Below are 16,584 nucleotides of genomic sequence, written 5' to 3'. Positions count from 1 at the left end.
TTAAGACAGACAGGTTAATTAATCAATCAATTAATTTGATTGGTTCAAATTAATTTGAAAGCAACTGCTTGTTCAAATTGCTCATCTGCGTTGTGAAATAATAGAAAAGCTGATACAAATTTTATTTCATTTTACAGACTTTCAGTTTTTACTTGTAGTAAATTTTGGGATTTAAAGGAAGGTTTGCTAATGTAGTTTTGTTGCAAAAGTTCTTATAGCTATAAATCAATTAGCCTCTCTTGAAAATGTAAAGTAACTTTATAATTTACAGACATCCAGTGTGTTTTAGGGGTAAGTTTTATCATCAGAGAAGATTTCAAAACAACTCAATTCTCTGTGTACATGATTTTAGCTTGAACCTATCTCAAGCTGTAAATCTATGCCTATATTATACTTTTATTTAAAATCCAGCCTCCCTCCTTTATACAAGGTTCGCGTTATACGAGTCTAGATGGCTGTTTCCTTTCTCTAGACTAAGGTTTTATGGTACTAGTCGTTGTACCCTGGAGGTATGTTTTGTCTCAGCATCTATTCCCATTTCACTTTTTAACACTCCTTGTCAGAAAGGGGATATGTCATTTCCCTCTGTAAATCCGAGTGGAACGTTAGTTTCCCCAGGAAACACATGTTTTACCTTTGCAGACCTGATGAAGGTTATAGCTTCTTAGTCATCATCGTAATATTGTACTCTGTGACATTCAAACGCGCAAGAATGTAATTTCATATGCACAGGCCCCTCTCACACATACAGATACACACCCACCCACGCACACACACACACAAATCTTTGCACATTTGCATGCTCTCAAACAACAGCCTTCTGCTTGGCAAGAGTGATATCATGTGACAGTGGTACATGCCTTAGATGGCGCCCCATAGTGAAACTGTGAAATGTTATTATTTAGTTCCTTGCCAGTGGTCTGTGACATGGAGAAGGACAGAAAGGGCATACAGTGAAGGGGCTTTAAGTTAACACTCTGCACAGCTCCTACACACAGACTCCAAAACATTTCTATGTTTCATTTCATGACATTAAGTTACATTTCACATTTATTCTTCTCTTGTGTAAAGAGTTTCTTAGCCAAATAATCAAATTGCTTCTTAAAGGAAGGGAAGTGGGTGTGGGTATTATGTAAAGTCACCTTTGGGTTTTATGTTATGGTAGAATGTAAATCTGTCATCATAAACATGGAGTATTGCTTTGATTCTTTCACTTATGTTTGAGAAGTCCTTGATAGCAGCCATTTGAGGGTGCCTAAACACTTGCTCCCACATAGCAAGTGTTTAGATTTCTGCTGAGCTTATCATACAAACTACTTCTAAGCCCAATGACCCTGAGAACAGTTGAAAACGGCATAATGGAAAGACATTGTTGTGATTAAGTACTGTTTGCAGAGTGTCAGAAAAAGTAGGAGCTTCTTAAAGAGACAGAGGCAAACTTCAGTGAGTCAAATTGTCATTTTTTTAAAGTTATGTTAAGTTATGAAATTTTATAACTGAAAATAACATACAGTACAGACCAAAAGTTTGGACACACCGTTTTAATTCAATGAGTTTCCTTTATTTTCATGTCTATTGACATTGTAGATTCACACTGAAGGCATAAAATCTATGAATAACACATGTGGAAATATGCACTAAACAAAAAAGTGTAAAACAACTGAAAATACCCCTTATGTTCTAGTTTCTTCAAAGTAGCAACGTTTTGCTGTGATTACTGCTTTGCACACACTCTGCATTTTCTTGATGAGCTTCAAGAGGTAGTCACCTGAAATGGTTTTCACTTCATAGCTGTGCCCTGTCAGGTTAATAAGTGGGATTTCTTGCCTTATAAATAGTCATGAAAATAAAGAAAACCCATTGAATTAGAAGGTGTGTCCAAACTTTTGGTACTTGATTGTTCTATAAAATGACACTTTGTGAAATACACTAATACCTCTTCGCCAGTGCTAATTTTCTTATTTTGATTTTCCAAGCAACCTCTGTGGTAATTGCTCAATTAGATTCCCTATTAGGCACAAATGTTTACAAGAATTCAGTCACCTTTACTAACTGAATCTCAAGGTGAAGTTCAGTTTGAGGACAGAATTTGGATAGATGATTGTCTGTGGAGGAACCCAGACAATTACTTTAACCATTAAGGCAGATATTGGTTGCACTGAACCAGTGATTAAATTAAAGTTTTAAAAAAGGAACAACTGATGTCCCAACAGCCAATTACACCAACTCTGAACCTCTGGACCGCATTATCTAATGAGGACTTTCCTAAACATTACACAACGAAGGAGCAACCGAGAGGAAAGTGTGATCTGTAATCCTCCCAACTTCTTCAATTTATGTGAAAAGAACAGGCATTAATGCAGCTTCGGTTTCACAACCTGGCAACCATTCACAATCACGACTGCTTCCTGTGATTTATATCTCCATACTTTTTTTCCTACATATCTATACACAAAACCACTCATCATTAAATCCAGCAGCATGCTGTGAAGAGACAATACTTTGGCCTTTAACCTGCTCCACATTAGCATCTACATCTGGATTCAAGGATATAAAATTATAGTTAGCTACAGGAAAGAGTTGTATGTGTGCAATGATAAGACTGGTAGCAGTAAAGAAAAAAAACAACACTTTTTGTGTGTGTGTATTTTTTTCTCAAGCTGTGGTGCAAGTACCACTAGTGGAACTGAGAAAGGAAAACAAGTTGGTGGCTTAAATATTATATCCAACCCAACAATGACATCAGTATTTTACAAAAATTAGATTGAATCCATCTCAACTCTAAGGGTTTCCTTATACATCAGCGGCTTTTAACTGTTTTTCAAATATATCGGTTTGTCCAATCAGTCAATGAAGATTTTATCTTGACAATTATTCAGTCAAAGTAAACTCCTTTTAAGTCAACTTTTCTGCCTTTGGGTTGAAGCACAACAGAGGCAGCAGGCCTACAGCATTGCCTGTTGAAGTTGGCAGGGAGGGTAATGTGTGATCACTGAGCTAATGATGTGCAAACCAGCTATGTTCCCTGATAGTCTGCTCACCTGACCTGGCTCAAGGCACGACAGCTGCACACAGAAACTGTGCCAGAACAGCAGTGTTAAAGATGGTGGATAATACACTGGGTGGAGGGATTATAAAAGTAATGCCAATTTAATGTGTTTTCTCACGTACAGTGGTAGTAAGTGTAAGTGATATCACAGAGGTGTAACGTTTTTTACTGTTATTCTCAAATCTAGATTACAAATTAAACCCAGATGTTCCACTGTATTTCGCACAATCTTGCATGAAACACGGAACAGCTGCACTAATATACAGTTAGCTGTAGAAGTATTGTAACACATGTATTCATTAAAACTGACAACTGTTTCCAACAGATCTGAAGATGTAAACATAGAGCCTAGAGGAGTTGTTCGGCAATTGTTTCTTTTTGACATGTTCATATTTGATGCAGCCCATGCATGTAGTTTCTTTGTTTTCCCCTCTTTGATAGCAGATTGGGCAGCTTCAGTTAACACGTCATGTAGCATGTAGTCATGTAGTAACTGTATGATTTGAAACCCAAATTTAATCTTTCAGCTAACTTAATAAAATACTTGAAGATGCCCTCGCAGTTTTGATTTTTGGTTTTGGATATCTAGTTAGTAAGTAAGTCCTTATTCATAGCAGAATATGAATTCATACAGCTTTGAGCGCTGCCTGTAATAGACACGCAGATGAAAGAAATAAAGACTATTTGCAATTCCAAGACCCCAAAATATAAAAAGACATACTAAAAGAGAGAGCAGGGTTCAGAGAGGAGTTGTATCATATTATTCAGCCAGAAAGTTAAAGGGAGTCTGATGTTAACTGAGTAAAAAGAAAAGGGTTGCATTTTTTTACACAGGTAAATACTTAACAATTATATACTCAAACTGTTGACCTGATAAACATTTATCTTACACTATTTGTAGGTCATTTTAAAAAACGACAATGAAATTATTAACTTTAGTAATAAGTTTTTTTCATCTTATAGAAAGCTTATAAGAGAGTCCATTGCAGCTGCAGGTTGCTTTTATGAAAACAGAAAAATACAACAAGAGCATGAAAATGTCATAAAAAAATTAAAAAAAACCCATCACTTTTATGAGAGACTAACCTGATGCTTAAAGAAATATCATGTGTCAAAGTAGGGGTTAAAGAAAGAATTATCTTAAACAAATAAATATTTAGTGAACTACATTTTATATTAATATTTATATATCAGTTAATATATAAGCAAGTGCAACTTAACCAATTTACCTGCAGCTGTGGTGAGAAACATTCAGCAGTCTTGCAGAAGATCATAAGGTGTGTAATTGTGAAAAGTGTCTGAAAGCCAGAAAGGCCCTTACTCTTAACCAGTAAACCAAAATTCTTCTGTGAAAAAAGATTTTGCTTGTCAAAATAGAAAGTTCAACTTTCAGGTCTATGTTTAACGGTGGCCGACAGGTGCAAATGCGCAGCAAAAGAGAAAACATGCAAACAAAAAAGAAGACACCCCCGAATGAAATGCAGCAAACAAAAAGAGAGACGCAAACACCCCTGAATGAAATGCAGCAAATAAAAAGAGAGACGCAAACACCCCCGAATGAAATGCAGCAAACAAAAAGAGAGACGCAAACACCCCCGAATGAAATGCAGCAAATAAAAAGAGAGACGCAAACACCCCCGAATGAAATGCAGCAAACAAAAAGAGAGACGCAAACACCCCCGAATGAAATGCAGCAAACAAAAAGTGTTGAAAACGGAAGTGCTCCAGACCACTAGGGGGAGTCAAAGAAAATAGTATTCATTTCTATGGGACCAGATGCAAGATTCTTCTTCTTCTTCTTCTTGGTATTTATTGGCGGTTGGCAACAAACTTACAGTAGCATTACCGCCACTTACCAGTATGGAGTGTGGTTCGAGATGGTCTATAAACTTTCACTTTCTACCTTTTCCCTCCATTAACTCCTGATTAAACATACCCCCACACATACACACCTGCTTATATTATCCAACTTGCTTATAGCTTTATATACCCCTCTTTGATATTCTTTACACATTCACACCCAACTTGCTCTACTCATATCCTATGAAATAGCTTTGTTTTTTTAAGATACCGAATAATTATTTGAATATGTCTACTCCCGAAATCTCTCCTCAAAAATTCTATTAAATTAAACCTTTCTTTAATACCTACACACTCTCTCAGCATGCATCTTCTCTCTTCTTCATACTTACAACACTCTAAAATAACATGCTCTATTGTTTCAGACTTCTCACAATAATCACACTTTCCAGATGCAAGATTCAGAGAGATACCTTTACTTTCTTTCAAATTTCTTTCTCTGAATCTTGCATCTGGTCCCATAGAAATGAATACTATTTTCTTTGACTCCCCCTAGTGGTCTGGAGCACTTCCGTTTTCAACACTTTTTGTTTGCTGCATTTCATTCGGGGGTGTTTGCGTCTCTCTTCAGGGTCTATGTTTACTTAAATATGATTGTAACTTAAATATATTTTTGGTGAACTAAAATAATTTTTTTTCTTCTGCATGGTCCCTTTACTCTTGTGTGAAACTAGATATTTTTGCCAAGCTCTTAAGAGTATGATTTAATAAACATGCAAGAAAATCTAAATATGTGCAAGTTCCGAATTCCAAAGTTAATCTACAAATTTTATCACTTGATTTATATCGCTACTTTTCAATAGGCCTGGAAATTAACAAGTGAAACATTTGCATCTAAACCAACAGCGGCAGATGAGTTAATAGTTGCTTCTCCTGATTTTACACTGGTGACAAATGAATAACACTTTTTTGGTTTGCATAATACAATAAAATCTAAGTGTAGGAGAAAATAAAGGACTAGGCATACTAGTTTTTTTTTAATAAAGACAAATGAGTTGGTGCAAATGTAAAAAAATATAAGTCTATGATCATTAGTGAACATGTGATGATAATGACATCTGTTTGTCATTTGATTGATGTACACCATTCCTAGACCATTAAAGGTCAGAATGTGGAATTTCAAATAGACAGTTAAGAGGGAAAATGTGTGTCTGCTCAGGCTCTTTCCGCTCCTCTCTGTCTCTCTGTTGAGAGATAGCAGGGTTTCTGGATAACAACGGTTCAGCTTGACAAAGGTCACTCTGAAACTAGCAGGTCGTACTGATCTCTATGGGGCACAGGGTTTTGGATGTTTGGAGGTTCCCTGCGTTGAATCACTTAGGAGACCAGGTTGGAAACGAAGATGAAGGAAAAGGCTTAATAAGCCTACCATGCGATCCTGAGCACATGTCCAAGGTTTGTGAAAGTAGAAGGGACACAAAAACAGAAGAATATATTGTAAAGTATGAAACAAGGAAAGATAAAAATCTTAATACATCCGAGTTGTGAAAATTCAATCAGGCTGCTTTGATTTGAGAGGGAAAACTAAATTTAGGTTGATTATCTGAACATGCATACTCTAACAGTATGGGTTTTCAGAGAGGAGATGTCACACAGGACATAACAAATCAGAAATAGATTTGTGGCAATGTCAGAGCTACAGATTATACATCCGATTCTAAACATATTTTACTTTTTTTTTTACTTTTCATTTAAATGTCGGGGATTTTTCTAAGAAATAGAATTGTCAGTAATCTATCACTTTAACATTTCAACGATCATTCCAGGTGATTACGGCATGGGAATATACATATGCTATTTCAGTTTTACGGAGAGCCATCGTTTTTATGGAAAATAATTAAAAGCATTTAATTTGTATTAAAACTATTTGAAAATATTTTGGAGGGAGTTGACGAAACACAGTTTAACTAGGAGTTCATTCCTATAGAAGGCATCTCAAAATACACCCTGAAAAAGATGTTATCTTTGAGAATGTTTCTTTCCCTTCAATACCTTGGATAAAATGTCTAGGTTGGACAGAAATCCAAGTTACACTTCACACTGCTGCATGCACAGCAAATAAATCTGCTAACAAACATAAAGTTACACCAAATACAGGAAACATTCTCTTTGAGGAAAATAAGGCAAAATAAAATGTTTTTCCCTATGGTTGGTAGAGCTCTCCTACTGTTGCAAAATTCCATCTTGCAAAACCTATAAAAAGAGTACACAAGGGCCACAATACTGATGTGTGACTGCATGGCCCCAGTAGGTGAATGTCCTAGAAAAGCCAGAAAATGCAAACTTCCTCTGAACTGGGAATTATTTGGCCTCTTTTTGGGAATGGGGGAAAAAAAGATCCTACAATTTCATTCATGTCGTAGGAATTTCATAGAGACCTCCATTTGGTTTGAATGACAGGAGAAGGAATGTTGCTGGAAGTTAAACATGATGCCATATATTGATCTGTCTGAAGTGAGATGAAAGCTTTCTTTCACAGTTTTTCAATCAAAAGCCTTGGAATTTATTGGATTTAAAATTAAAAATGGGACAGACATACGAAGTAAAGGGAAAAGACGACATGGCAGTGAATCCACAACAAAAGCTGTGACCTTGAGATGAGCTGCTGGCACTGTGAATACCAAGGCCACGGGAGAACGACAGGAAGCTCATAACAATTAACGGAAATAAAAGCATAAAATATCCAGAGGAGACCGGGCAAATTCAAGTTCAAATGTGAATGTCTGTGTGTTTTTGTGCCTTTGTGGGGTGAGGGCGGGCAGAGAGTTGAGGGGCTTGAGTGGTATGCCTCATGAAAACAAAATACTCTGCACACCTCAATTAGTGGTACTTAGCAGGGCCCTGAGAGAACAGGCCTGAAAGCAGTTGAAGTAGCTCATGCAAGAACAAGGTAGAGAAAAATCAAAGAGATTTCTAAGAAGAGGAAGGCTCTGTCTGCTTTCATATTGTCAGATCTGGATTCGGAAGGCTCGGGTTGGAGAAAAAGGCTTCATACAAGCTTTCAGGGAAGATTCTCTAATTTGAGAGTTTAAATAGGTGACACATTACTGCCATGACAACAGAGGCACCAAATATAAAAATCACAAAATAATAATAAAAAAAAATCTAATTGAGATCCAAAAAAATACAGGAAAAAAAGTTCTTTGGGTTAAGTGTATCATCTGAAGTAAAAGACTAGCTATTGCGGTCTCCTGTAGGACAGAGTTCCACCCCGAAGGAGCTTATTATCCACATATAGAAATGTCAGTTTCATTCAGAATGACGTCAGGGGACTGGAGCAATCTAAAGCAGATCTTGGTCAAAAACGCACACAGGATTTTAAATTGGGCAAATCACAGAGATGTTTGCCACTATGGTCGACCACCCTGCTAATTAAAGGTAATGAGGTGTTGGTGGCCTTTTTCTGTAGGAAACATGTGTTTCCTTTTTGTATTTTTCCGTGCATTCCAGAAAATGTAGATGTTATTTCATTTGTCTTGTTGAGTCATTCATGTTTTCTTACTTTTAAGTGTTCTTCAGAGAGAACGGGGTTTTAAAAAATATTTGTGTTCCTTCACTTTGGACGATTTAGGGGCTTGATTTCATAAGACTGATAGCTTATGTTGGAGTGTGGGATGCAGATTTTTTTTTATTGCATGAATTATTGTATGAAATAATATTTTGTTGGATTACTGTAAATGGAGAATTATGTACTTGAGGTCAGATACTTCCTCACAGGAAGAAAAAAAATGTAAGTTCTTACCTTAAAATCAATTTTGGGTTATTTTTGCAATGAGAGAGCATCATAGACTCGGAACCTTCGCATTTATTGACCATTATTTTGTTTATGACTGAATTAAAGAGCAAATGTGACATTTTGCAGTCAAAAAACCTAAACGTTGAAGAATAAAACATAATAAAAATATTAGCATTTCAATATTTTTATGGCAAAAAGGTAATTTAAAAACACAATTTTCTGTTTGAAAAAGAGTCTTTGGAGCAACATCTCTAAACAAAAACATATTATATAAATTTTCTATCATGAACTGCTTGTTGTTGTAGTCCAATTATTTTCTTGTGAAAAAAACTGTTTATTGGGAATATATCAAAAATATCTGGTCAGTTACTAGCCACAAGTAAAAAAGGATTAAGCAAACTTTCTTATTTTACCTAATAATTCTCTGGGCAGTATAGGTGAGGAAACTTAGTCAAAAAGTGTGGTTTTCTCATTGACTCTTAAAAAAACCCCCACATTTTACCTGAGGAAAATTAAATAAATCTAATAATGACTTCAAAAGAATAAACAACAAGACTAAGGGACTAATGGTCCAGCTGTCAAAGATCCATCCATCATTTTGTCAGTCGTAGGATCCATGAGACAACAGTCGATTCTTTTGGGCATAAAGTTCCTTTGCTAGCTACACTAGTGTAACTATGGTGAGGAATATGCACAGATACATACAATAGGCCCCAACATACTCGGGGCGTACTGCGGTCCACGGAGGTCTGTGCAAACTCGAGGGGCACTCAACTCAGACTTAAAGCAGATGCAAACTTTTATGGGCACGTAAGCGTACTTTGTGTGACACTGTAAACTACTCTATGGAAAATGTTCACATCAAAGGGTTTTGCATGTAGCATCGAGTTGATAAGGTTAAGAGTCAGTGCACCCAGTTGCGAGGAAGCACAGTGTGACCTTCACTCTCAGTCCCCCTTGTCAAGTGTGTTGAGGTTGTGATGATCAGGGTATTCGAATATGTAAATGACATAAGCAGATATCTTATTAATTCTCAGGTTTATAGCTATTTTCATTAATCTTAACTAACTAACAATAATTTCTGTCATATAACACACTGGCTACGTGCAAATGTATAGATGACTCTTATCATGGGAACATTCTCTATTATTGGTTTCATTTTGAAGCTACATGGAAGTTTATACATGTTTTTGTGATCTCTGCTTTTCTCTTGAAGAATGGCGATAAATAGTTAACACTATTTATCCTGCTTCACAGCTGGAAAGACTCTGTATCTTCATGACTTCCAGGAGCTGGACTCCCAATGTGCCTGCAATATTTTCCTACAGTCATCTCACAGCGTGTTGGATCCACTCCATGCAGTCAGCACACTTGTGGGAAATTGATTAATGAGCATCAAAATCTTTTTCACACACATTAAGCACAAGCACAACCTGAGAAGGTATTACTTTGCATTGTTGCTCTAGTTTTATTTCTTCATTTTCTGTCTTTGGATGCCTCTGGCTGCTTCAGTTTAGTTGAGTCATCAGTTTCCATCAAGAGTCTCTTCTTGCATGTGTAATGGCCATTATTTCAGGACCAAAGGGTTACATCCCTCTAAGTGGGCACAATAGAAATAGATGAACTGAAAAGACCATTATCTTGGAGAAGAGATGAACATCCTTTGGGACAGTTAGGCCCAAAATGTACATATAAAAGAAACATGTTTTAGATTTTATGTCTTCCTGAATGCATTTAGTAATGGTGCACTTAAACTGATTATTTCTCCGTAATCCTTTCAGGATTAGAGCTCTTTTAAGACATGGCTGGTTGTTATTATACCCCACACAGTTTGCCTCCGCCTAGCTCAGCCCAGAACATGTGTTTAAACACTTCATTGAGAGTTTCCACACTCGCTTTACTCAGTCTTCCACGATGAGCTGTGATTCTGCTATTTTAAATACCCCCTAATAAAAAGATTCACGGTAGTCCATTTATCTCTGATGCTGGTGACTATGATGTGTGCCACAGCACTGTGGGGGGAACCAAAGAGGCTATTTTCTGTCTTTGACACAATAGTTCAAAGCCCTCCCAGGTGATCTAAAACCCAGACATCTTTTTTCCTGTTCTTCCTTTCACTCACCATGGAAAACTACACCCTAATCAGGGGGACCACACACACCACCATGCTGTTTTTACTGTCTTCGTGTGCCCACACTCCTAGCATCACCATATTCATATGCATTGATTTGGCAGTATTAACATGATGTCTGTAATAGAAAAGTCAAAGCTATCTCATAAAAATGGTGCAGTGATGTGAGTCTGATCGATACCGGCGAGACAGTGGGATCACAGAGGAACTGGGCTTTAAACAGCTTTATTCCTCTTTTGGGAGAAATAACATCTGGGGGCACTTCCACATATTGCTATGATTCATAATTATCACAGTTGCCATCAAATCCTTTCAAACCACCAAAATAATTGGATAAGCAGCAGAAATCAGAAGGTGTAAAAGCTTATTATTGATTGACATCAAGGAAGAAAAAGGTTACCACTTTCTCATGCAATCATTCATAAAAATATTTGTTTCGTCCAGGACTGCAATAAATAATTGAACAAATTAGCATCACAGCATAAAGGCAATACAAGTGAAAAATCAATGAAAACCATTAGAATTCTGAGAATGAACACTAAGAAATGAATATTAGTCATCAGCACTTGGGAACCGAAGCCAGATGATATCACTGGACGCCTGTTGACGTCAAGCTCCAAGCCTCGGCGGCATAAAGAAAGATAGGCAGCTCTACCTTCAAACTTCATTTGAATAACATCTCTGTTTCTGTTGGAGTGTAACCTGTAATTGAGTGTTTTCATTTTTTCTGGATTATAATTATTACTTGCAGCACCTGTTGTATTAAAGCAGGATTTTTGTGAGTGTGTTTCATCATTGAAATGCCTCCTATTCAAGCTCTTTGCTAATCTCAGCATGGAGCCAAAGCCGAGCCATAATGTTTAGTCCCTCACATGATCCACATTACACAGCTCTCAGCAGAGCAAGCCGCTTACACAAAGACCATAACCTTGTTCAATTTCACCAAACATTGAGGGTCACACTGACTCAGTTAAACTATGATGATACACACTGGCCTATTGACGGGCAGAAATGGAAGAGAGAGATAATTGTATTGTTTGTTATGTGCTTTTCATTTTACTTTTTGTTTTTCCCACTGCTTATTTGCTATAATATCTAGACAGATTTGTTGCAGAATATTCCTGTGCAGATATTATCCATCACCATCTATTATCTGTCATAGCTGATGTGAATAATTGCAATAAATAGCACTGGAATGAAGAAACAAAGTGAGACATCCGATACCATAGTTTTTATTCTTTTAACTCTTTAACAACTCATCTTTTCTCACACTCACAAGCCAATTGATTAGGGATACATGCTTAAAAATCTTCCCTTTTTAACCTTCTGATAATTAAATATGGGGAGACTCTAGGCTTTTTCTACATTGCAGCAGTCCTACCCTGATAGGGAAGCTATTGCATTGGCTGCAAGGAAGACAATGATCAAGCAAAGAAAATATTACAGTAGTAATTTACTACTTAAATGCAAAATCTGGTTGGCCAAAATATTTTCAGTCAGTAAGATATTTGGATAGCTGGAAGATATTTCACTGTGTTTTATTGTCACAGTAACTGTATGTCTTTCTGACTAAGATGCCAGATCTCACGGGTAGTGGTGGGGGTACTATAATGATTCAAATGAAAAGACAACAGTGCATAAAATCTAGGTCAATTGACATCAGTGTCGTTATTGCAGTAATGTCAATAACACTATCAGTTTCTAGTCTAAATCAGCTGTGTTAGGAACTAAATAAGATGACGATAAAAAAAACCCCAAACAGATGCAGATTTAATACAATAAATTACCTAATTTATCTAGTGATGTCTACCATGTGAAATGACTCTTATTCTCAGTCGCGTCTGTAAAACTCCCAAATTCAATATGATCAAAAATATTGAAGAATACCAAGTCTTCAAATGTCCCACCTCAAAAGTACTAAAATGTTGTTTTAATATCCCAGTTGAAACCTACAAAATGTCTGGCAGCTGTTTTTAATGTTGTGGGCTTACATTTCCTTTTTTGAGTTTTGTAACCTTTCCTTTTGCAAAAGTCCAAAACATGAACAGAATGGTTATTTTTCTCTTTCAGCTCAAATATAATTTTCTAGGGTTTTATCCTTGAAATATTATGTTTCTGATCTTCAGATACAGTAGTACACCCTAAGATCCCAGCATGGGTGTGTGGTTTTAACTTCATATTGCCACAGTTCACTGCTCTTTTTTCTGGAATTAGTTCCTAAGCTTACAGGAGAGTGGACCACCTGCCTGCTTAAACCATATCACACTGCACACCTTTGCTCTGTCATCATCCATCTACCCACCAAACCCACAACCAGCCCACACCACACTGCCTTAACATCCTCAACACACACTTGCTTTGAAAGTGTAAAATCTCATGCACACACTTCACTCAACGGCTACATTCCAGGTGGGTTACCTAATTTAATTATCTGCATCTAGTGTCTCTGGGCCATTATTTGTCCTTGACCCTGCTGCTTCTGGTCATCACCCCCTTCCAGGAGGCCCGCCTGCATGTGTGGCTTATTTATAACTGGGCAGAAATAGGGCATTGCGCTGAAACCAAGTGCTAAATAAACACACTAAATCTTAAAGCCCACAAAAATCAACTCATAGAACACCAAAGATACTTTGTGTGGTGAAAAACTGACGTAGGCTAAATTCTCTTGGTAAAACAACAGTGAAAAATGATTCTTACTGAAAGCAAAGTTTTGTCATGATGACTTATCTAAACACATGATCTTATCATACTTTGGATATACTTAGATGAGTCATGTCTTTACAGGAGTAGTTTCATAAATGGAAAAGCTCCACCTGAGGGAGAGGCACAGAAATTGTAGTGTTCTTTTAGTGGAGATCCATTGTTTTAATTTCTGAGATCTACAAGTTTAGGCTACCACACTTTTGTTTGTACAGTAAGATCGGTGTACATCAGCACCATGGAACATCAACATGTATAATCCTTCTCTTGTATCTTACAATAAGGTTATAGTCATGACAGGTAGTGAAGTGCACAGCATTAGCTCACACAGTGTATGCAAAATCCCTGTCATATCTGCTGCCCACACACCAAGCTGGGCCTACTGCACCTGTCAGATAACATCTGTTCATCTGTCTCTGTGCGGGCTTTGTTCTTGCTGTCTCCCTCTTTCCGTCTTCCTATCCTTCCTCTTCTCTCCTCTTCCCTCTCTCTCTCTCTTTCTATCATCGCCACATTTTTAAAAATAAAGCAAAACAAAGACAATTTCTAAAACAGATTTGTGAAGAGGCACATGCATGGACGTCATGTTCAAATACAACTAAAATCACATAATTTCCAACTTTGTTAAAAAAAAAAAGAGCAGCTGCAAAAAAAAATCTATTTTGAACTCAAAGTTAAAGCATAAGCTTGTATTTGAGAAAATAACACAGTGCAATTACAATAAAAACTCATAATAGGACACACAATGCCCTATTCTAAAGTAATTCAAGAACAGGGAAAGAATCAGTCATTTGTCACAAAGGTGAGAAATGACAATGCTTTTTCTAAGGCTTTGAGACTCCAGTCAACCACAGTATGCCAATATTTACAAATGGAGTATGTATGGAACAAAAGTGAACCCTGTGAGGTGAAGACTTAAGCAAGTGCTTTTTCACAGCACTGTAGCTTGAAGCATTCCACTTGAAAAGTACCATAGATATGTATGCATTTCAGCTGTCAATAACTCTGACTTATGCTTTATGCAACCATGTCACTAGTTTTCATCTTTCAGGATTTGAAGTAGGTCAATCAATTCTGTAACATATCTTTTCTAAAACCACTAAATTCTTCTGATCTGCTGACATGGTTGCATAAAGCATAACAGCTGTCAAAATTTAAAAGCAAAACCTGGGAGGATAAACGTAAACAATGTTCACCAATGAAGACACACTGCCACAAACAAAGATCTGAGGACTCTGTAATGATATCAACAGTTACAGGAAAATTCAAACCAGTGTTTCTAAGTAAAACCATGCATTTGTGCAAGTATAATATAATATGAAATGAGATCTATGTAATTAGACTAAACAGTCTTGTAACCAAAGGAGGAACACTTATCAGTGAAAATAACTGAAAACAGAGGCTTCAGTTTACATGGGAGGATAAAAATTGGACTATGGAGCAATTGAAAAGGTCATCTGCTGTGTTGAATACAAATGTGTCTTGTTCTAGAGTGATGGGAGCATCAGGGGAAGAACAGCAGAAAGTGAACTGATGAACCCATGCCAAGTGCATACTGTACAAACCCGAGGGGGCAAGGTTGTGATCTCCAAATTGGCTTAAGTTGGTCAGGTCAAGGTTTGGAACATTTTTCGCCCCAGAAATAAGGTTATCTAAGCTGATTACATGAATATAAAAGCTCAGTTCTTTGAAAAGAAAATTCTCTCCTTTAAGTACTTTTATGGATAAAAGAAACAGCAGTACAAATCAAGGCAGGACAAAAAATTACAACAAAAAAATCAATTTCATGCATTCACAGAATTGTCTGTCACAGCTATTAGTTGCACACTCCACAAAAAGGGCCATAACAAGTAATGTTGTGCAAGTCAAACAGGGGACACAAGACTAGGAGCAGGGAGTTCAGATGAAAACCAACTGTGGCTCAATGGGAAGAGTAGTCATTTTGCAAAACAGCAGATGTAGCTTCCTTCTGTCACATGTCAGTGTGCCCCTAGCCAAAGGAACTTGACTCCACGTTGCCTACTAACCTATAAGTGTGTGTTTCTGAGTGCGATTGAGTGAATTTGGCTCTAGTGCAAAAGACTTACACCAGTTAATATGACTATAAATTCAGTCTTTTACCTGTTAAGTAGTTAATACAAGATAGTGCTAGCTATGTTCAGCTTTCACATTTTGACATATAAGGTAGAACTTATAACTTTATATTTTGTGCTATTTATTGTAATAGTTTTTGGATTCAGCCAACATCATGAAAATTCAGTAACAATAAAAATAATTAAGAGGTACAATAATTACAATAAGGTACTATTGCCTAATAAAAGGAAATATTTTGTATAGTGTTATATATTAAATATGAATTTCACTATCCAAATTTAATTATGCATCAATAAATGCCTCAATTTGAACCCAAATGCAGGTCAATCTTTGTTATGGATTATTATTTTCAAATCACTCATTGGTCAACTCACTTTAATAACCTAACCAAGTACGTTGGGTTAAAACCCACAACCGGTCCTTATTTTGTTAAACCAACCTTGAATCAGATGGGTCCATATTTTACCAAAGGCAGGGTTATAATTAATTAGTGTGGATTGATTTTCACCCATCAGTTTTTATAGTGTGTTGAGAAAATACGTGTCACAACCTTCCCTGAGTTTGTTGAAATAATACAACAGACACAATGCATTTAAAATGTTCAGCATGCATATGCAGTACAGTGTGACAGTTTTGTACAACTTGTATCCATAATATGACTGTAAAATTTATTTCATGTCTCTGAATGATTTTACTGTTATAATAACCTTCTTAAAGACTTTTCTAGATTTTTAGTAACAGTACATGCTATTTGCAGTGCAGCAATCAATTCTTGAAGAAAGATTAGATTATGTGAATTGGCAGTTAGAATAAAACAAGTGCATACAGTCATATTTGAATATTAACTTGTGTTCCCTGATACTAAGTTAATGTTCATGTGAACATAAAATTTACTTTTTTTTATCTTCCCTGTGATGCAAATAAAATAAAATAAAAATCAGTAACACACATTTATCTTTTATGAATTAATGTATTCTCCTTCCAACAAAATTATCTAAAATATTAACAAGGCTA

The sequence above is a fragment of the Xiphophorus hellerii genome, chromosome 12, assembly GCF_003331165.1.
Source record: "Xiphophorus hellerii strain 12219 chromosome 12, Xiphophorus_hellerii-4.1, whole genome shotgun sequence".
NCBI classification, from domain to species: domain Eukaryota; kingdom Metazoa; phylum Chordata; class Actinopteri; order Cyprinodontiformes; family Poeciliidae; genus Xiphophorus; species Xiphophorus hellerii.
This window is presented reverse-complemented; position numbering follows the sequence as displayed.